The 22,159-nt window shown below is 45.2% G+C and overlaps 1 pseudogene; it reads right to left on the minus strand.

Moving 5' to 3' along the window:
• Positions 1–636: 636 nt before the first annotated feature.
• LOC115645266 lies at positions 637–1,998 on the minus strand (annotated as a pseudogene).
• Positions 1,999–22,159: the final 20,161 nt, after the last annotated feature.

The following is a 22,159-nucleotide window of genomic DNA, read 5'->3' on the forward strand; positions in this document are numbered from 1 at the left end:
AAACAAGGCCACCCAAAAACAACATGGCAAAGAGCTGTGAATGCTGGGCTGAAAAACCTGGGGCACAGTTGGAGAACCACTGACAGACTTGCCAGAAACAGACAGGCGTGGAGGAACTTTGTCGCTGCCCTAAATGCCAGAGGCATAATGGAAACATGATGATGATGATGACTATTTCACATTATTATTATGATTCAAACTATTTGTTCTACGTATTCAACAAAAAATATTATTAGTGAACAACTGGAGAAAGTAACATTGCAAATAATACAATTTATCTGAACGTTCCAGGAGTCATTTAACTCCCCATGAAGCAGGCAAGCTTCACAGTCCCTTTAATCACACCAGTGAGACTAACAGTATAGAACACATGAAAAACCTTGTACTAACTGTGTTTAATGTAACAATTTAATTAAACAGAAGCCAAATGAAAGTGCTTAATTTAATTGGAGGAAGAAACACCTATAACCCACAGACATCCTTTCAAAGTGTCCACTGTTAAACATCCTATATTCTATTTTCTAATTTAATCTAGCATTGCCACACTTGAGCGCTTTGCTTTTGCTTCGATGCAGTTCATTAAACTTAGGAAATTGAAAATTTTAAGCGGTTTTGATGCTTCATTTTTGTAAGTCCTTATTTGCATAAAAAGCAACACCTTGATCCAATTTTGACCATACTAATATTTTCTGTAGCTAGTTTACCAGGTAGCCTCATAACAGGGAATCACATTCTTCCACGGTGTTTAGAGATTTCAGAATGAATTTGATCCAGATTGTAAAAATTATCTGGAATTAATACTTCCTCCATAATAGAAAGCAGGGGGAGCCTGGCTTCATGCATCTTTACAAACTTAATAAAATCTCTGCAGGTAACCTCACAGTCCCCAAGCCCCATGGCTGTTAGGTTCTTACAGCATTCAGCAGTGCAAATGAGTTCATCGTTCAGTGGCTGAAGTCCATTAGCACACACCACCAATTCGATCAACCTGGGGCAGTTCATTCCAGTATGACCTGGCATAGCTTTGCTTACTGCATGACCAAGTAAAGGTGTGTAATGGGAGTTTTCTCTTTGAAAAATGTAACAAATTCCTCTTGTATAAAAAGGAGTAGATCACAAAATTGACTTTAGGGAAGTGCTTAAGAAGTGCATCGCAACTTTGCTTTTAACTGTATGATATTCAATTTGTCCTGGATTTTCACTCACAATATCTATGCAAAGACATTCAAGGTCAATATGTTTCTCATACAAGGGGGCCAGCAGCCTTTCATCACTTACTTTGTAATAATTCCAAGCCAGTTGCCTAAGACCATGACACTGGTCATCAGCACAAATAATTCCAGCAGGTGACGCACGAGGACATCTGCTCATTTTTAGCAGTTTTAGAGTATCATTATTGTTAGAAACAAGAACGGATCATCAATTGGTGTGTCATCAGTTTTGATGGATGATAATGCTTTGGAATTTACAAAAACTACTGTCAGCGCTGATGCAAAACGAGCCTTAGAGACATTAATAAAACTTGGCTTCACTGATGAAGTCAAACCTAATGTCTTGATGGAACAATTCCCTAACTGAGAAAGGATGTCACAGGCAGCTTCTGCAAACTCACTACTACTATCAACCTTGAAGCTGACATACTGCAGATGATAGCATAATTATGATGATAATTTGCTGAATGAGATCAGGTTGAGTGGACTTTAAAAAAGAAGTTGCTGGTTGATTAAGCTCAACTTCAAACTTCCTTCACAAGTGAGGGATATGAAAAACTTCATTCCACCTTTGGAAAACAGAAAATGTCCATGCTCAATCTACTAAAAGCAGGTACTGAAACATATGTAAAACTATATGGTGTGGCAGGGTTCCCCAGTTCATCAAGGTTTGCAGGCGAGACTTACCAAACTCTGATCTGTACAAACAAATTTTCTGCTTTTTTGTTCTATGTGGTGTTTGTAGAACTGGGTTCTCAACTTTAATGATCTGCCTGATTCTCTTCATCCTGAGAGCAAACAATTTCAGGTACTAGAGAGGTGTGATGTATTTAAGCTACAAAGTTTTGTGTATGTTTTCAAGTACAGTAGATCAGTCAGCAGGCATGGGTTACATTATGAAATCAAAAGTTGGGAGTTTTTTGTCTGCAAAAAAGATGGTTACTCACCTTGTACCTGGTGTTCTTCGAGATGTGTTGCTCATATCCATTCCAGGTAGGGTGCGCGCTGCGCGTGCACGTTTGGCGGAAACTTTTTTACCCTAGCAACTCCAGTGGGCCGGCAGGTCGCCCCCTAGAATGGCGCCACTATGGCACTTGATATATACCCCTGCCGGCCCGCCCGCTCCTCAGTTCCTTCTTGTCGGCTACTCCGACAGTGGGGAAGGAGGGCGGGTGTGGAATGGGTATGAGCAACACATCTCGAAGAACACCAGTTACAAGGTGAGTAACCATCTTTTCTTCTTCGAGTGATTGCTCATATCCATTCCAGGTAGGTGAATCCCAAGCCTTACCTAGGTGGTGGGGTTGGAGTGAGAAGTCATGGCCTGGAGCACTGCAGAGCCAAAGGCCGCATCATTTCTGGACTGCTGAACCAGGGCGTAATGGGAAGCGAATGTGTGGACCGATGACCAGGTCGCCGCCCTACTAATCTCTTGGATCGGCAAGCGGGCAAGGAACGCCAGCGATGACGCCTGTGCTCTGGTGGAGTGAGCAGTCACACGGCCCGTCGGAACGTGGGCCAGGTCATAACAGGTCCTGATACAGGAGGTAACCCAGGAAGATATTCTCTGCGAAGAAATCGGTAGCCCCTTGACCCGGTCCGCTACCACCACGAATAACTGGGGGGACTTGCGGAATGGTTTGGTCCTGTCCACATAAAATGCTAGCGCCCGACGGACATCTAGCGAGTGGAGCTGTTGCTCCCTGCCGGACGAATGGGGCTTTGGGAAAAAGACGGGGGGGAAGATCTCCTGGTTAACGTGGAAAGCTGAGACCACCTTGGGAAGAAAGGCAGGGTGTGGTCTCAGCTGCACCTTGTCTTTATGGAAGACCGTATACGGGGGATCTACTGTGAGGGCCCGTAGTTCTGACACCCGTCTAGCTGAGGTGATGGCCACTAGGAAGGCGGTCTTCCATGAGAGATAGAGCAGGGGGCAAGTAGCTAACGGCTCAAATGGAGGACCCGTGAGCCGAGTTAGGACCAGGCTGAGATCCCATGAAGGGGCAGGAGGGTGGATCTGTGGATAGAGACGTTCCAGTCCCTTCAGGAATCTCGCCACCATAGGGTGGGAGAAGACGGAACGTCCGTCCCCTCCAGGATGAAACGTGGAGATAGCCGCTAGGTGGACCCGAAGGAACGACAACGCCAGACCCTGGGCCTTGAGGGACCAGATGTAGTCCAGAATAGTGGTGATGGGAATCTCCATAGGGAGAAGACCTTTCTCCGAACACCAACAGGAGAAACGCTTCCACTTAGCCGAGTAAGTAGCCCTGGTGGAAGGCTTTCTACTGCCCAGGAGAACCTCCCGAACTGGGGTAGAGCAGCGTAACTCGGAGCCTGTCAACCACGCAGGAGCCATGCCGTAAGGTGCAGAGACGGAAGGTCCGGGTGACAGAGCCTGCCGTGGTCCTGGGTGATCAGGTCCGGATGTAGGGGCAGGGCAACTGGGTTGGCTACTGAGAGGTCCAGCAACATGGGGTACCAGTGTTGTCTGGCCCACGCTGGAGCTATCAGAATCACACGAGCTCTGTCTCTGTGCACCTTGAGGAGGACCTTGTGTATCAGCGGAACGGGAGGGAACGCGTAAAACAGGTGGGATGCCCATGGGATCAGGAAGGCATCCGCTATAGACCCGGGCTCCCGACCCTGAAAGGAGCAGAATGTTCGACATTTCCTGTTCTCCCTGGATGCGAAGAGGTCCATCCGGGGACGACCCCACCTGTGGAAGAGTGAGAGGGCGACGTCTGGGCGGAGGGACCACTCGTGCAAGCGGAAGGACCTGCTCAGTCGATCCACTAGAGTGTTTCGTACTCCCGGGAGATAGGAGGCAGAAAGGTGAATGGCATGGGCTATACAAAACTCCCAGAGACGCATCGCCTCGAGACATAGGGGAGAGGACCTGGTGCTGCCCTGCTTGTTGATGTAGAACATGGTCGTTGTGTTGTTGGTGAACACCGCGACACAACGACCTCGAAGGTGATGGACGAATGCTTGACAAGCAAGATGGACTGCTCTCAACTCCCGTATGTTGATGTGGAGGTCCAGCTCCTGAAGGGTCCACAGGCCCTGAGTTCTTCGGGCGCCGCAGTGCGCCCCCCAGCCCAGATCTGAGGCGTCCGTAGTCAGGGATGCCGAGGGCTGGAGCGGATAAAACGGGAGCCCTGCACAGACTACGGACTGGTCCAGCCACCACCAAAGGGAGTCCAATACCCTTTGGGGAACGGTGACAACTGTGTCCAACGAATGTCTGGCCGGCCGGTACTGCGCGATGAGCCAAGATTGAAGAGGCCTCATGCGGAGTCGGGCATACGCTGTTACGAATGTACAGGCCACCATATGTCCAAGGAGGGCCAGACATGTTCTTAGAGAGGTCAGCGGGGCCGCCTGCAAGCGCAGAATGATGGCCGACAGCGACTGGAACCTGGGCAAGGGTAGCAAGGCCCTGGCTAGGGTAGAATCCAGAACGGCCCTGATGAACTCTATCCTCTGCGTGGGGAGCAGAGTAGACTTGTCCACGTTGATCACGAGGCCCAGGGCAGCAAAGAGGCTGCTGATCCTGCGGACGTGGTCGTGGACCTGCAGCTCCGATGTGCCCTGGATCAGCCAGTCATCGAGGTAGGGGAACACGTGAATGCGGCCGCGCTGAAGGTGTGCGACGATGACTGCCATGCATTTCGTGAACATCCTCAGGGCTGTAGAGAGGCCAAACGAGAGGACCGCAAATTGATAATGTTGGCGGTTGACCACAAAGCGGAGGAAACGCCTGTGCTGGGGGAATATGGCGATATGGAAGTAAGCGTCCTGCATGTCGAGGGCGGCTTACCAGTCTCCGGGATCCAGTGATGGGATGATGGTTCCAAGGGATACCATACGGAACTTCAACTTTACCATATACTTGTTGAGTTCCCGCAGGTCGAGGATAGGCCTGAGGCCCCCCTTGGACTTGGGGATTAGAAAGTAGCGGGAATAAAACCCCTTGCCCTTCTCGCTCTCTGGAACCTCCTCTATGGCTCCCTTGACGAGGAGCATCTGCACCTCGTGATGGAGGAATTGCTCGTGAGAGAGGTCCCTGAAGAGGGACGAGGGTGGTGGGTGCGAGGGGGGGGGGCGATGAAAACTGCAGGCGATAACCGGCCTGCACAGTGCGCAAGACCCAACGGTCCGATGTTATTTGGGTCCACGCCGGGAGGAAAAATGAAAGACGGTTGGAAAACTACGGGAAAGGATCCGGAGGGGAAACTGGTACTGCGCCCTCGGGCGCACCTTCAAAATGAAGGCTTGGGTCCAGGAGGGGCCTTGGCAGAGCCTTGGTTTTGCCCCGTTTGGCCACCCGACTGTCTGCGTCGGTTGTTCCTGCCGCGGCGCCTAGTGAGGACCTGCCGCGGACAGAACTGAGGATAGGGCCGACGCTGCTGTTGTTGGTTCTGCTGCCGGAATGGCCTGCGCTGTGTCACAGGCGTATGCATCCCCAAAGATCGTATTATGACCCTATTGTCCTTAAGGTCTTTTAGTCTGGGGTCTGTCTTATCAGAAAACAGGCCCTGGCCTTCGGAATGGAGGTCCTGGATAGCATGCTGGAGCTCTGACGGAAGGCCAGAGACCTGAAGCCAGGAAATGCGGCGCATCGTAAGCCCCGAGGCAAGGGTCCGAGCGGCCGAGTCCGCAGCATCTAAGGAGGCTTGTAGCGAAGTCCTCGCTACCTTTTTGCCCTCATCCAGAATGGTGGTAAACTCCTGACGGGCGTCCTGCAGTAACAGCTCTGCAAATTTTCCCGCCGCTACCCAAGAGTTAAAGGAGTAGCGGCTAAGGAGGGCCTGCTGGTTCAAGACCCTGAGCTGTAGCGCCCCCGCTGAATAGACCTTGCGGCCCAGGAGGTCCATCCGCCTCGCATCCTTAGACTTGGGTGCCGGGGCCTCTTGACCGTGGCGCTCCCTGTCGTTCACCAACTGGACCACAAGGGAGCAGGGTGTCGGGTGAACGTGCAGGTATTCATAGCCCTTTGAGGGGGCCATGTACTTCCTTTCCACCCCTCGAGCGGCCGGAGGGATGGAGGCCGGTGACTGCCAGATAGTAGCGGCGTTGGCCTGAATAGTCTTGATAAAAGGCAGGGCCACTCTGGTGGGCGCATTGGCGGAGAGGATGCTCACCACAGGGTCCTCGATTTCAGAGACCTCCTCTGCTTGAATGTCCAGGTTTTGTGCCGCGCGTCGGAGGAGGTCCTGGTGTGCCCTAAGATCTAGAGGGGGAGGGCTGGAGGACGAGGTACCCGCCACTGCCTTATCTGGGGAAGACGACGAGGAAACCTCTGGCAACAGAGCGTCCACGGGGGGTTCTGTCTGGGGCTGCGCCTCCGTCACTGGAGGGAGCTCTGGGTCCTGGTGACTGGACCTGTCTTCTGCTTCCGGGGAGGGAGGGGGTCTAGACACCGTTGGCTCTGATGGCCTGCGTTCCGCCGCAGGGCGGGGAGTGATATGTTGCGGACCCTGGGCTTGGCAGTACGCCCATGGGGTCCAAAACCCCCACTGTTGAGGCCCTCGTTCCTGAGGCGGAGGGTCCTGAAACAGGGCCGAGTGTCTGTCCTGGCCCAGCGTGTAGGCGCTCTCTGCCCGAGAGGACACGGATGGTTCCCTTGAAGGCCACGGAGGCGCTGAGCCAGTTTGATAGACCTCTCTATATGCCGACGCCGATGATCTCCTCGGTGCCGAGGATCAGTACCGCAAACCGTACCGGTGCCGGGATCGGGACCGGGAACGGCATGGTAGTCGGTGCCGGGATCCGGATCGGGATCTGCCTCGAGGTCGGTGCCGAGAGCGGGACCGCGATCTTCATTCAGCGCGGTGCCGGGATGGCAGTGGGGACCGGGACCTGCCATCGACGCGGTGCCGGGAGGTTGACCGGGATCAGGACCTACCACCGGCTCGGTGCCGGGAGGTCGACCAAGGAGCTGAACGCTGAGGTGAACGGCTCCTAGAGTCTCGGCGCCGGTGGTAAGAGGAGCCAGACCAAGACCGTGCAGATGCTGATCGGTGCCGCGAGTGCGACCGGTACCGCCGGGGAGAACGGTGCCGGGACTGCAAGCGGCGCCCCGAGCGCGAGCGTTCACGTCTCTGGGGAGATCGGTGCCTGGACTCCGGAGACAGCGCTCTTAGCATCGGTTTGCCTCTGGAGGTTACCGTCCCGGGGGTGCCGTGGTCTGAGGCTGCGATAGCTCCGTGAGCGCTATCAAGTCCTGTGCCGAGGCAAAGGTCTCCGGTGTAGATGGGACTAACAGCTCGATCCCTGATCTCAAGGGGGAGCTAGGAGGGGCTGGACGCGACGGACCTTCCGGACCCGGAGTCGACAGCAGCCCTGCAGGTGGTGTCGCGGCCAAGGTAGTTGCTGGACGTTCCACTCGAGTCTGCCTAGATGGTGTTGCAGACGTCGAGGGTCGTGGATCTGCTCCCAGTGCCGGGGATGGACGATGCCGGGGAGTCTTGCCGGTGCCGGCGCGGTCTGGTGCCGGAGTAGAAGTGGCCGGTTGCGCCGCCGGTACCGGAGTCAGTGCCGCTTCCATTAGGAGAGCGCAGAGTCTTTGATCCCTCTCCTTCTTTGTGCGAGGCTTAAAGGCCTTGCATATACGACACTTTCACTGATGTGCGATTCCCCCAGGCACTTGAGGCACGCATCGTGGGGATCGCTAGTTGGCATCGGCTTCTTGCATGCCGAGCACTGCTTGAAGCCTGGCGAACCAGGCATGAGCCCGGTGCCGGGCGCCGGGAAGGGCAACGGCCCACCCGCGAACCAGTTATACAACTATATACAATAAACAACTAACTAATATACTACTTTAAACTGTCTATAAAACTATTTACAACTACGACTACGAACAGTGTACAGGAGAGCTAGGTACGTGGAGGACAGCAAGCCGCACTCCACAGTTCCAGCAACCGACACAGCGGTAAGAAGGAACTGAGGAGCGGGCGGGCCGGCAGGGGTATATATCAAGTGCCATAGTGGCGCCACTCTAGGGGGCGACCTGCCGGCCCACTGGAGTTGCTAGGGTAAAAAAGTTTCTGGCAAACGTGCACGCGTGGCGCACACACCTATCTGGAATGGATATGAGCAATCACTCGATGAAGAACTCCCTGATATCCTGGGAGACTTGGTTAGTCTTCTCCTCACCCTAAAGGACCTGCGATGGGGTTTCCATAAATCATTTCTCCTCTGCACTTCTCCTCAGTGGCCTGGTCTCTATAGCAGCAAGCAGAGGAGAAGGTCTGGGTTTAAGGCTGGGGCCAGTTACTGGCCTGCTGAGCTTCCTGGAGTGCTGCCTCAGCTCAGCTGTTATTTTTTTTGTGAGCGGAAGGGATGATTATTTTCACACACACCCCCAAGTTCCCTGGCTGCTTTCCTCAGGAGGTGGGGGTGAGGGTGGTCACAAGTGCTCCTTCTCAGTCCTCCCATATCTCCTTGCCATTCCTGAGTGGGGAGATGTTTCTCCTCCCCAGTCACTTTCAGGTTCATTTTTTTGTGGGAGAAGGGAGCCTGCTGACTTCCTGCTGTCTCCCCTCTTTGGTGTGTGTGTAGGCAGGTGGTTCCAATGCTGCCACAGATGATTTTGGGTTGGAATAGGAAGGCAACAGGTTTGCCTTTCTCCTCTCTCCTGGTTAGGGCTACTGCTGTTTGAGGGAGCTGCAACCACTGCTGCAGTGTCAGCTGTCCTCCCCTCTGTCTCTCTGCAAACAAGGAGAGGGCTAGTCAGAGATCCCTAAATTTCAAAGCAGTGAAGATATAATTTATCTATTCTTCCATTTTTTTAGGAAAAATGGATTATCTGGGATATATGAGTGACTTTATACTTCAGAGAGATTTACGACTGTGCTTCTTATGACTGGCTAAATTATATGCATATTTTAAATTGCTGATTAGTGTGTATGTGTGAGCAACTACCTTCAGGTCAATAGAATCAGAGCTGCTCATACTTTTAACAGAGATTCTCTCTTTGCTAGAGAGGTTGGTTCTTCCTGGTATAGGGGGGCCTGAGTTTTCAAAATGCTTGGGAAAAAGAATAGATTTATCTACATCTATTGACTTAATTTTGTATTAATATATATTGTTTTTTCCTTTTCCTTCTTCTTTTTTCTTTTCAACATGGCTGAAATTCTGTATTATTTTCCTATAATTTTTGAACATTTTTAAAAACAGAAAAACAAATCAAAATGAGAAATCAGCCGCTCTCAAACCCTGTAAAATGATAACAATTTTAAATTTTCTCATTACATGGTTTTCACCCTCTTTGAACCAGCTATAGTAACAAAATGGTCAAAAAATGCACCGTACATAACAATATTCCCAGATGAAAGAACGGCCTGAATGAAGCCCATATCCATCTGTTCATTTATTTCAACACAAATTAAGTAGATCATCTGACCTAGATGGGTTGAATAGGCTTTTTTTTTTTCATAATGGAGGTATGATAAAAGGACAGGGAAATGAGGATTATTTTCATTAGAAAAATAGGAGATAAAGAGGGAACATAACAGAAGAACATAAAACTCCAAAGAGTACAAAAAGAGAATGCCTCAGAGCTATTCAGTGAGATGGTAGACTTGTGAACAACACGTCACACACTGAAGCTGGCCATAAGGGCTGGCCATAAGGGAAATTAGGAAAAACATCTTACAGAGTGTGTAAATACTGTGTGAAGAGAACTAATAAAATCAGAAATGGAGACTTATTCTTCATACTCTGATTGCACTTACGTCCACGTAGCTCCATTATGGGCCAGATTCTCAGTGGATGTAAACAGCAGAGGTGGCTGGGAATTTTTGGATTAACTGCTTTTAAATTAGAAAATGCTCAATCAAAAACAAAACTTTTTTGTCGGAAAGGGCCAGTTTCAACATATTTCTCTACTCAATTTTTTTAAACACAGTTTTGATGTTGAAATTAAAAATTCTGGTTCTCTGGTTTGGAATAACTTTGTGTTTAAATATGTATGGTAGTTATAGTTTTTTAAAAGGTTGAAATAAAATACATTTTGATTAATAACTACAAAATCTGGATTTTCAGTTCACCAAAAATATTGAGATTTTGATTTTTCATTCCAATTCAGGAGGGGAAACATTTTCAAAATCTCAAAAATTCACAGGATGGGGAAAATATTTCCTGCCCAGCTCAAGTAGACAAGTTTCAATGGAGACGTGCTGGCTGCCACTTTCCACAGCTCCCAGTGACTGGGAACAGCGAACGGTGGCCACTGGGAGCTGCAGGGGCCATGCCTGCAGCCAGTCACCATAAACAAAATGCCTCACGGCACACCAGGATGACCCTGATGGGCCGCATGCCCAAGGTTGTCGACCTCTGTGTTAAGCTATCAGCTCAGCTTCTGCAATGTAGTTTAGCTACTCAACACTCAAATCTGATCTCTACCAGCTTGGATTGAGAAGCCTGGACCATCAAATTCACTGGGCATGAGAGAGACGAGGCTGGTCCTCTGTCTCTCATTACCAGGTCTCCAAGGAAGGGTGTTAGTATGCTACTTTAAGTAGCCTGTTAGAAAAGGGATGTTACCACCTGGGACCATAGGACAGTATTACTTCTTTGTGACTCTGTGGTTTATAGCTTTGATTAGTCTTCCATGTATTTTAATAAGGATCTTGAAATTCTGGTGTTGTCCTCAGTATAAGCGTCCTTGCCACACATCCCGAAATTCTGCACAAGACATTGAACTCCTTGTGTTCTCTAATTCTATAGCCTGAATTTGGGACAAGAACCTAATTAACTTCTGGTCAGATCATTGGTGAGTAATAAACTAGCCCAATAAATTCAGGTCAGTAGACCCCAGGATGTCTTGCCTATGACCATAGCATCCCAGATGCACTTCCAGTTTCCATGATTGACAGAATTCTCACAGCTCCCTGTGGCAATGTTCACCTTCCCAAACCCCTCAACAAACAAACAAACCCTGAGATATTCAGATGTATCCTAATATTGAGATATTTGAATGTTTTCAAGTCCTCTTGGTATCCAGGCACACATCAGTGAAGGAGGTTTGTGATCCATGCTAGTTTCCAAACTCCTCTTGCTAGAAGTTTGTCCATCTATTCGGTGATGTCCCTACGTAATGGTTGCTGGCACATTTTTTGTTCTGGGTTGTTTTTTTTTTAATGTTGTCCACTATGTATGTGCAATATTTGAATCAAGCCTGCATCACATCAGTGAAGATTTTTTAAATAGTGTTGCAAGGCAAAGCTCCTTATTTTTGCATTAACAAGCCTTTACATTTTATTTCTTGAGCAAGAAAAAAAAAGCAGGCCCCATTCACCGCTTACCTAAGTGTATATTTTTAGCTCCTATGTTTGTTAAATAAGGGAAGATTTATGTCAAAATACTTCTAGCAGGAGCTGAGTGTGTGAGTTGCACTGTATACGTCAATTAAAGCAAGACATTCAACTCTTCCTGCTGGACTAGCAGTGAATCATTCCAAAGCACACTGCTCGTATACCCTTAGACTACAATACTGCTGATGGAAGCAGTCTCTATAAAAAAAAATGTTCTTTTTTTATAGTAATAAATCCGACAGTCAAGTGCAGGCACCCTTGCTGTCACTTTAATGTGCGAGGGGTACTGAATGAGTTCACTGCATTCCTTGCATTCGTTTTTGCTCATCTGCTTAGAAAATTAGTCTCTAAAATCCTCAAAGGCCAAAATCTGCCCTGAGCATGCCAGTGTAAAGCTGGAGTACCTCCATTCAAATGAATAGTATTATTCCGGCTCTCCACCTCTGTAAGAGCAGATTTTTTTTTTTATAGCTCGAAGTGTTCAACAAAAATTAGTAAATGGCACCCGTAACTGCTTTATATATTTACCATATGCTATACTATAGCTTTCTCCACCAATCTTACAGCAAACTTCAGGAAAGATCTAAGTAAATACAAATATATAGGATATAAGATCTTGAGTTTAGCGGTCATGAAATGTAATCTGAATATTGAAGACACATGCTGCTATCTAGTGGCAAAAACAGGTAGTTTTTAAAAAACAGCACTTCATGACTTCAGTTATTGTAATATTGTAGCTGTTTTCATGTATTCATACTCTACAGTACATTTATATGTTCATGGGCATGATTCTGCTCTAACTCTGATGTCAGTATGGAATAATTACTGGAGATAATTGTGTGTGAGAGATTGGAATCAGACCTTGTATCTAAGATCATTAATTTTTTTGAATACCAATTCACCCTTACTGCGCAAAATTTTATTAGTGGCTGCATCACCATTTTATAAAATAAGACCAATTGTAGGAAAACCAAAAGGCTAATATATAGTGAATGAGTGCAGTTAGAAATGGATACTGACGTAGTTCTGAGATCTCAGAAGTCTGGCTCTACTGTTATAGAGTGCAGAGAACCAGCAGCTGAACCAGCACGCTAGTCCCTATAACTCCAATTAGTTCCCTTGAAGAGAGCCTGAGTGAGGAAAGGAGTGACTAATTTCTAGATCAGACTGGGCTGAGGAAAGCCACAGAGCTAATTAGCCCATTAATAGGGAGAGTAGAAAAGAACACAGGACAGAAGAAAGAGGGAGAGAGAAAAAGGTTAACAGTGCCCGAGTAAGGAAGATCTCTCCTTGGAGAGATTTTTTTCCCCATACTGCCACTGCTGTGGAAGAAGGGATTGTGAGGCTGAATAACACTGTAAATAACATTGTTGCACTAGTATTTAAGGTAGTACTGTGGAGTGTAGCACTATAAATAGACGGCATGGTGATACCTACAAACTGGGGGTGTCCGAGCAATTTGTAGGAGAAAACAGGAGCTGGGGATCATGCCCTGTTACATCTACCCACCACAAGACTTGTGTATTTATTTAAAATAAATTAAAATAATACCTGTTAGACAATTCCACTAATTTTGCAAGTTAATAAAGGAATCACAGAAAGTTTTGCATCACTTTGTGATTTTTACTGACATTTTGAAAGTTGTTAAATTTTGAGAAATGTTAGCAATGGTATTTGTTAAAAAAAAAGTTTCATTTTTTTCCCACGACAGCGACAGAGAAAGTGGTGAGAAATATGGATTTTACCACTGGTAATTTACTAATTCAATACAGAGTGGTAGGAAGGTTAAGGAGCAGCACATAAACCACTGATGTATGTGTCCATCCTCTATCTTCTTATCAGATAAGATTGTTTCTGGTCAGTCTATGACTAAAAGAACCATGTGACTCTCTTGAAACCCCAAACTGTCTGAAACAAAAAGCTTCAGTGAACTCAAGTGGATTTCATTGAATGTGGCCTGCGGAGACTTTAGATTTGTTGTGCAGATGACTCAAGGTATAAGGCACCCACAGAAAGCCTGTCTTAACTGCCCGTTAGTAACCATAAATGCATTTATTAACATCAGTTGCTTAATTTTACTATTGATGTCTAATTTACAAAATCAACCAACCAAAAATTCATAATGAGTTGTACTTAACACAAGCTGTTTAATTGATTCTAAAGTTGCACTAGTTTCTTCAAGGGCAAAAAAACCAAACAAACATGATAGGTCCACAAAAACTACTCTGGGCCCCATGATCAAAGCAGTCATAAACTCTATTTTCAAATCCCACATTTGCATACAAAGATTGGCAGTGAGACATGCAAGACACATGGTTGTGCACTTACATGATGAATCTATTTCCAAGTACAATTTGGTCTCTTTTGAAAACTGGAGTCTATGGACCAAATTTGCTAGTGTAACATCACTGAAGTCAACGTCAGTACATCAAGGATGAATTTTGCACTGTATCATCACCGCAGCTATCACCGATTCAAAATGATTTAAGTTACTAATAGTCCCATAAGTGTCTTCTTTTCATTGCTCATTTTTGGCTTTCAAAACTAGCCAACAGCAAAGCAGACAGAGGCTGACACTGAAAACAAAACACTGAATATGATTGTTGTTGGGACAGTTTGGGGAATATGTCTGGGTCAATCACAAATTTCATTCTGTTTTGTAAAAAGAACAGGAGTACCTATGGCACCTGTTTTGTGTCATTTGTGATTGTAACCTGCACTGTAGAGTAGAAACCCCATTTTGTATCTGACCAGACTTTTGTCCTATTTGTGATGTATAGTAAGGCCCTGCAAAGGGAGGGGAGTTTCTCCCCTTGTGAAGTGCTAACACAGACAAGAGTAATCAAGACAGCTACCAAAGATTATTGACTTGCTAATGAGTCTTATATCCATGTTACCACCCTGTAGGAAACAAGCGTGACTGGGACATGGGGTTTCACACTGGAACTCATGACCACGACTGTGTTTATAAGCAGAGGGATTCTGGGTTCAAGGGGCCAACCAGCACTAGCAAGAGGGACAGGTCTTGAACCCAAATGGATGGGTGAGCTCATTCTGAAGAGGGCTGTGTTTGACTGTTTCTTGTTTTGCATAGATCTGTCGCTCTCTTTGTGCTGTGGTAAAGTGCATGTGTATTTAAGAAATTCCTTTGCAAAGCCTATGTTTCTTGCTTTAACTGTCACATGGTCCTCAAAGGGTGTAACTAGAGAAACCAGAGCACATCTATCCTGGTGGCCTCTGGAATGAATGTATCTAAACAACTTTGGGGCCTCAGAGGGGCTGAGGGTCTAAGCAGCTTGACTGTGGGGTCCCACTGCCAAGAAGGGTGTCAGAGACATGGTCTGCCCTTAGGGGGTGCACCTCAATGACCCAGAGCTAGGAACAGTGATTAGTCACTGTTCAGACCCAGGGAACTTAGCAGCCTATGGGATTCAGCAGTGGGATCCCCTCACAACAGCAGGACTGGACCAGGCTGTAAAAGCTGTAGTCCCTAAAGTCCTGAACCTGCAAGGAGAACCACACATGAAGCCCCACTGACATAAATGGGGCTCTGTGTTGGTGCAGAAATTTGCCCACTTGTTCTTTTTGCAGGATTGGAGCCTAAGTAAGTAACTGCTATCAACATACCATTGATCTCAACTGGTGCTGTTCATGGTTATCTGTAATGAATCCACCTATTACTAATAGAATGAGAAAGGTTATCTAGGGCATATGCTGTTGTGTGTGAGTGTAGATCTAGGGAATTTTGTAAGTATCTTATGACTACAGCAGCTTAAAGAAGGATATTTTCAAGTTACTTCTTTTTTCCTTCTGTCCTTGCAGTAACCATCCATAAAATGGAATAAACTGTAAACAGGATCCAATAACTTAATGCAGAACAGTAGGTAGAAATGGAATGAAATGTAATGAGGAACAATTTATCAAGTTTGGATCCCTGTAATCCAAATCACAATCAAGGACCATATACTGGCTGGCCTTGTGTGGCTCAAAGGAGAGGAGAAGGAGCACAGAGCCCTTCTCTGAATTTACACACCTGAATAGGGGCTTGCACGGCCTAAACACAAGGTGCAGAGGAATCATAGCACTGACCTCAACTAGACATCCCAGAGGATGTAGCTGCCCATTACAAAAGAGCATGACCAGCACCCACTGAGCTCAGTGGTATGTTGGCAGCTCTTTTACATAGGCCCTGATAATACAAAGAGAACTGGGCAGGCAGACTCCTGCACCCATGCTCAGTGGGGCTCTGTGTGTGTTTCTCTTTGCCTTATGCACTGGCTGCAGAGAAAAAGGAGAGCTGAAGGGAAAGCATGCAGAACCTACAAAACATAGCATGCCCAGCAGGACTATTCTGGTTCATACTGACTACCAAGTGTAACACTGACAGACCCCAGTCATCGGTGGTTGGGATCAAACATGGGACCTCTGGAGCTAAATGCATGAACCTCTACTGCATGAGCTAAAAGCCATCTGTCTCTTAGCTAAGGCTGTGGAGCAGACTCATTAATCTCTCTCTCTGAGTGGTCTCAGTGCCACTACATGGGACAGAACACCACACCCAGGAGGTGTGTGGGTTACACAAACACGTGCTTTTATCTTTCAAGATTCAGCCCTTGGGTGATTAAAGTTGAGTTGGTGTTTTCCCTTCAATTTTTAAGAAGAGATTTCCTATATTTGAGATATTTACTTACACCATAAGATATCTGGGACAGAGACAGAATTTTTGTTACATGATTGTACAGTAGCTAATAATGGGTCCTAATCCATATGGCCCCTAGCTGCGAGAGAAAAATCAATCATCAGTCACATTGCTTAATACACCATTGGAAGGCATTCAGATACTACAATGATCAGGACAGTATAAGAACCTATATAGAACAGAAGAGGTGCCACTGTAATACAAATAATTAGTAATGATATTTAATTTCTTTCACATCAATTCAGTCTTGTGCACAGTATGCCCTAACAACTGTCAGCCTGAAGAAATATCTTTATTTACAAAATGGTTTTCAACTACTAAGTGAACTGTTAATTCTAGAACAACATATCTGGCTATCTTAAAAGCTGTTCAAATATGCTGAGACAGAGATACTTCTATATTTTTGTTTAGACATCATACCATAACTGGACCTCAAATTTTCACATGTAGTTTACTGTGTATGTAATTCATCTTGACTGTAGTATTATAAGAACTGTTGAACATATTTTAAAGATCTGCTTTATAAATCACATTCAGTTAAAAGGAAGTAGAAAAAGCAAACAGACTGATAGTTGGGAACTTGTCCATTTTATAATACAGAACACAAATAATTAAATCCTGGCTTTTGTGGGTCAGCTCTGACATTCTGAGATTGATCCAGAGGCAGAACTTCATAAAGGCTGTTAATATTTGCACTGTTAAACAAATAGTCTAACACACTTGAAGTCACAAATTCTCATCATTGAAATGTATTGTGTGCAGAGTCAACAGTGTTGTATTCCATGGTGAATAGCTAAGGAGAGGAGTTTGATTTATTTTGTTGAAAATATGTATTTGGAACCTGAATGCACTCGGGGACACACAATATTGGATTGTGTGCTAAATTGAAATACCAGGATGTTAGGAAGACTAAGGACTCTTTGGCTGCATTGTGGCACTTGCAAGTATCATGGGAGTCAATGATAGTGGCAAAAAAAAAACCTTATTTTATAGTGCTCATCTTCTGGACAATGCCATAAGCAAGGTCTGAGACAAAAAACTAGGAAAAGACACATAAAAAGGCAAAACTGAGTTCCAAATTTATGTGCAATCACAGCAAATTTCTATTAAAAATGCCTAGCACACTATATTTGAAATGTAAAATGCATCATTGCTACTCTAAATTATAAAGGGGAAAATATTCCTCTCAGATTTGCTTGACAGATCTTGAAACTGATTCTCAGTTGCACCCAAGGAGAGCTGGGTGCAACTGAAGACAGGAGATGTCAAAAAGCTATTTGCACCTCTCTCATTCTAGGATACTTGTGAGGTGGCCCAGTCCCTTCTGTAGTTTAGAGCAGCCTTTAGGACCCCAGGACAGTTTAGCCAACTATGGATTGCCAGAACACAGGGATTCCCTGTATACACCCTCTTGCCCCAGGCCAAGTCTCAGCACAAAACAGACATAATGGACCTGAGAAATGCACTTTGACTGTTCCATTCTCTCTATGTGTAGTGGCTTAATCTGGATGCCAGTAGCTCTTGTGCCTTTGCAGGTGAAGCATTACAGCTGCCAACAACTACCAGGAGGATCTGAATGAAGATGTTAAGTACTTAGCTTCTACTAAATACCTACATCATTTGCCTAAGCACATTCAAGAAATAGAAGGTGATTTACTGATAAAGTGAATTTTAATATTTTTAAGTTGCCTGTGTCTCACAGTAAATATTATATAACATGTAGCATGTTAAATACTTGTTAGATGTGTACTGTATCAACATAGCTCTCTCTAGAGGAACAGCCTTTCAGAATTCCACTCTCTATACCAGCTTCTAGCAGGGACCATGTTCCTAGGGTATGGAAAAGCCTTATGATTCCCATATCTCCTCATATACTTTCAAACACTATCAAAGCTTTTAAAAACATCTGCTTTTGCCAAAACAAACCCCAATCATTATAAAACCTGTTTATGAATATTTCTCTATTCTATAAAATCAGCCTTTCAGATTTTATGAACCTGTTTTCCTGAGTGAATAAAATATTAGCTTTTTCATGATCGTTGTCATCATTCTAAAGGATGAGGGGGCAAATTTAGTGCTTTAGTTACTAAATATGCTTGAATACTATGGTAAAGGACAGCGTTACAAAAGCCTAAAGATATGTCTTCACTGAACAGTTAACCTGTGCTCTTACCTGGTTTTAACCCAACCTGCCCTACCATCTACATAGAAACTTTTAAGCTTGGTTTAGAAGTGCTTTAAGCCAGAAACAGCTTACCTGACTGGGGGTATAGGTTAGAACCTGAGCTCCTCTTCATCTTGGGCTGCAACCTGCCCATTTTGCAGTAGGGGCATAAGTTAATCATTCAAGTGCTGATAGTCCTCCAATAGCCTTCCCAAAATTCCCCCTGAAGGACAGCAAAGCTCTATTGCAGTTGATACAACTAACTCTGAAAGAATCCCAGAGCATCTCAACACAAAGAACCAGACACACATGGACAAGTGCAGAAACAGTGAGGACACAGTAGTGCGGATAGGCCTTTGCTGTTGGAATTCTCACACCCTAGCTCACCGGGTACTCAGATCCAGGTACTGATTACTCAGGTTAACTGTGCAGTGAAGACATACCGTATGATAGATATGTTCTTGACTATTTTACAAGATATGTGTATTATATACTTATATTGATATGTAAACATATTAAAGTGATGGCACATTATAGTACCACTTACATCATTTATGGAAAGTGGGAGCATTTCCACAGTCAAGTTTGAAGTTTAGCTTCCCATTATAAACTTAGCTTTCAAACCACCCTTCTCTTAAATTCCCCAGAAAGAAACTGACTCTGACATTTCACATGGTGCATCTCATTCTTGGGGGGAGTTTTTCTGGGAAGTTCAGGGAAAGAAAAAAAAGTGTTTTAAAGTTCTGATGTTTCTAAAATTTCCCTGTTGTCAAGCTTGACAATTTTCCTTATGTTTTGCCTCTCCATATCTCCACAATCTGGCCTACAAACACCAAATTTGAGTTGCCCTTTAGGGTTTTTTTGTTTTGTTTTGTTTTGTTTTGTTTTAAAGATGTGTGGGTCTAGAATTAATATAAGAAATGCAGTGACATAAAGAGCTTTTTTTACATGAATACTGAGGAACATTTAAGATAAACATTTATAAATGTAATTATAAAGGGGGGAGGGATAGCTCAGTGGTTTGAGCATTGGCCTACTAAACCCAGGATTGTGAGTTCAATCCTTGAAGGCCCTGTTTAGGGATCTAGGGCAAAAATCTTCCTGGGGATTGGTCTGTTGGACTAGATGACCTTCTGAGGTCCCTTCCAACCTTGATATTCTATGATATACTTTCTATGATATTGTAACAGGCTGCCTTGAAGGCATAAGATAGAAGAAATGTTCTTTTGAAAGGGTGGATAAAAGCAGGTAACCACCCACTGAGTTGATAAAGGGATATTGTGAGACTAATGACTCTGTTTACTTGGCCAGACAGCCTAAGCAATGTGGAGCTATGAGGTTTCCTTGAGATTCTGTATCACTCATAAGGGAATGTCAGGGTTAAATTTATGAGGACAGATCAAAAAGACTGTGACACCCTATACCCCATGTTCACTACTTTTTTATGGTTATGTTATATTTTGTACAAAGTATGCATTGTGCAATGTCATTTGAAAACTCATAATCTACTGAATATTCTTATCCAGTTGAAATATGTGTAACAACACTGCATGTGAAATAATGACATTTTGCTGTATGTTTGTTACTGAAATATTTTGTAATTCTGGGGAACGACCACAGACTAGCTCCTTAGAGAGAACGAAGGACTGATCACAGGTGTCAGAAAACTATAAACTCCTGAAACAACCATTTACCAGTGGGGGAGACTATAAACAAAGAATTTACATGTCATCTCTGAGACAGCTCAAACTTCACATATACAGAAGGTGTAAGCAAGAAATTTACAATTCACCTAAAATACATTGCAGATCTCATGTACATAGGGGGCTGTTTTGTTTATACTCCAGCTGGGGGTAATCCTCAAAAAGGGAGAAAAGGTATCAGAATGAAGAATTCAAAGCACACATATTATCTCTCCTCCTCCATCTCTACTCATGGCAGCAAGATCACTTGAAAGACAAAAAGCGCATCATTGAACTGGGGGGGGGGGGTGGTCCTGGCCTGGAGGTTTTTCCAGCCAGTACAGACAGCTGAAAGCTTTTGGGTGAGAGAAACCTTTTTGCTTTTAAACCTATTAGCGTTGATAAAGTTTAGGAATTAGCTTGCACATTTATCTTTTTATTCCTTTTGTAACCATTTCTGACTTATATGCCTTATAGTCACTTAAAATCTATCTTTCTCTAGTTAATAGAATCATAGAAGGAGTCATAGAAGATTACAGTTGGAAGAGACCTCAGGTCATCTAGTCCAACCCCCTGCTCAAAGGAGGACCAAACCCAACTAAATCATCCCAGCCAGACCTTTGTAAAGCCAGACCTTAAAAACCTCTAAGGATGGAGATTCCACCATCTCCCTAGGTAGACTCATAGACTCATAGACTCTAGGACTGGAAGGGACCTCGAGAGGTCATCGAGTCCAGTCCCCTGCCCTCAACCCATTCCAGTGCTTCACCACCCTCCTAGCAAAATAGTTTGTCCTAATATCTAACCTAGACCTCCCCACACTGCAACCTGAGACCATTGCTCCTTCTTCTATCATCTGCCACCTCTGAGAATAGCCAAGCTCCATCCTCTTTGGAATGCCCCCCTTCAGGTAGTTGAAGGCTGCTATCAAATCCCCCCGCACTCTTCTCCTCTGCAGACAAAATAAGCCCAGTTCCCTCAGCCTCTCCTAGTAAATCATGCCCTCCGCTGGACTCTCTTCAATTTGTCTCCATCTCTTCTGTAGTGGGGGGCCTAAAACTGGATGCAGTACTTCAAAATTGGATGCAATGCTGGCCTCACTAGTGCCAAATAGAGGGGAATAATCACTTCCCTCAACCTGCTGGCAATGCTCCTACTAATGCAGCCCAATATGCTGTTAGCCTTCTTGGCAACAAGGTCACACTGTCAACTCATATCCAGCTTCTCATCCACTGTAATCTCCAGCTCTTTTTCTGCAGAACTGTCACTTAGATAGTCGGTCTCTAGCCTGTAGTAGTGCCATGGGATTCTTCTGTCCTAAGTGCAGGACTCTGAACATGTCCTTGTTGAACCTCATCAGATTTCTTTTGGCCCAATCCTCCAATTTGTCTACGTCACTCTGGACCCTATCACTACCCTTCAGCGTGTCTACCTCTCCCCTCCAGCTTAGAGTCATCCATGAACTTGCTCAGGGTGCAATCCATCCCATCATCCAGATCATTAATAAACTTGTTTTATTTAAACCAGTATGTTTGGATCAACAGGGCTGGTGCATATTCATTACATATTGTTGGAATAATGGACTAATTAGGAGCTTGTATGGTCCAATGGGCTACTGAATAGAACAAGATGCACATTTCTGGGAAGCAAGGGTGGGACTGAGGGATATGCAGGTGTCTTCCTGTATCAATTCATGGAGGATAGGTGGGCATAGCATTCATGTATTCAGCTGAAAGTGACTTTACATGTTGGTGGCTATGAGCAAACAGAGCCTGGTGGGGTTTGCTGTTCATGAGCAAAGCAATGTAAAAGGCATCTCAAACTAGAACGCTAAGTAGACACAGCAGTTCAGGTTCCATTCTAGGGAATGTCACAAAAACTGTGATAACTGTGATTAAAAAAAGACTATCTTGGAAAAGAGGAGACTAAGGGATGGGGGGTGGTATCAGAGAGGTCTATACAATCATAAATCATGTGGAGAAAGCAAATAAGGAAATGTTATTTACCCCTTCACATAACACAAAACCCAGGAAAAACCAATGAAATTAATAGGCAGCAGGTTGAAAACTAACATAAGGAAA

This window comes from Gopherus evgoodei, chromosome 1, assembly GCF_007399415.2.
Source record: "Gopherus evgoodei ecotype Sinaloan lineage chromosome 1, rGopEvg1_v1.p, whole genome shotgun sequence".
NCBI classification, from domain to species: domain Eukaryota; kingdom Metazoa; phylum Chordata; order Testudines; family Testudinidae; genus Gopherus; species Gopherus evgoodei.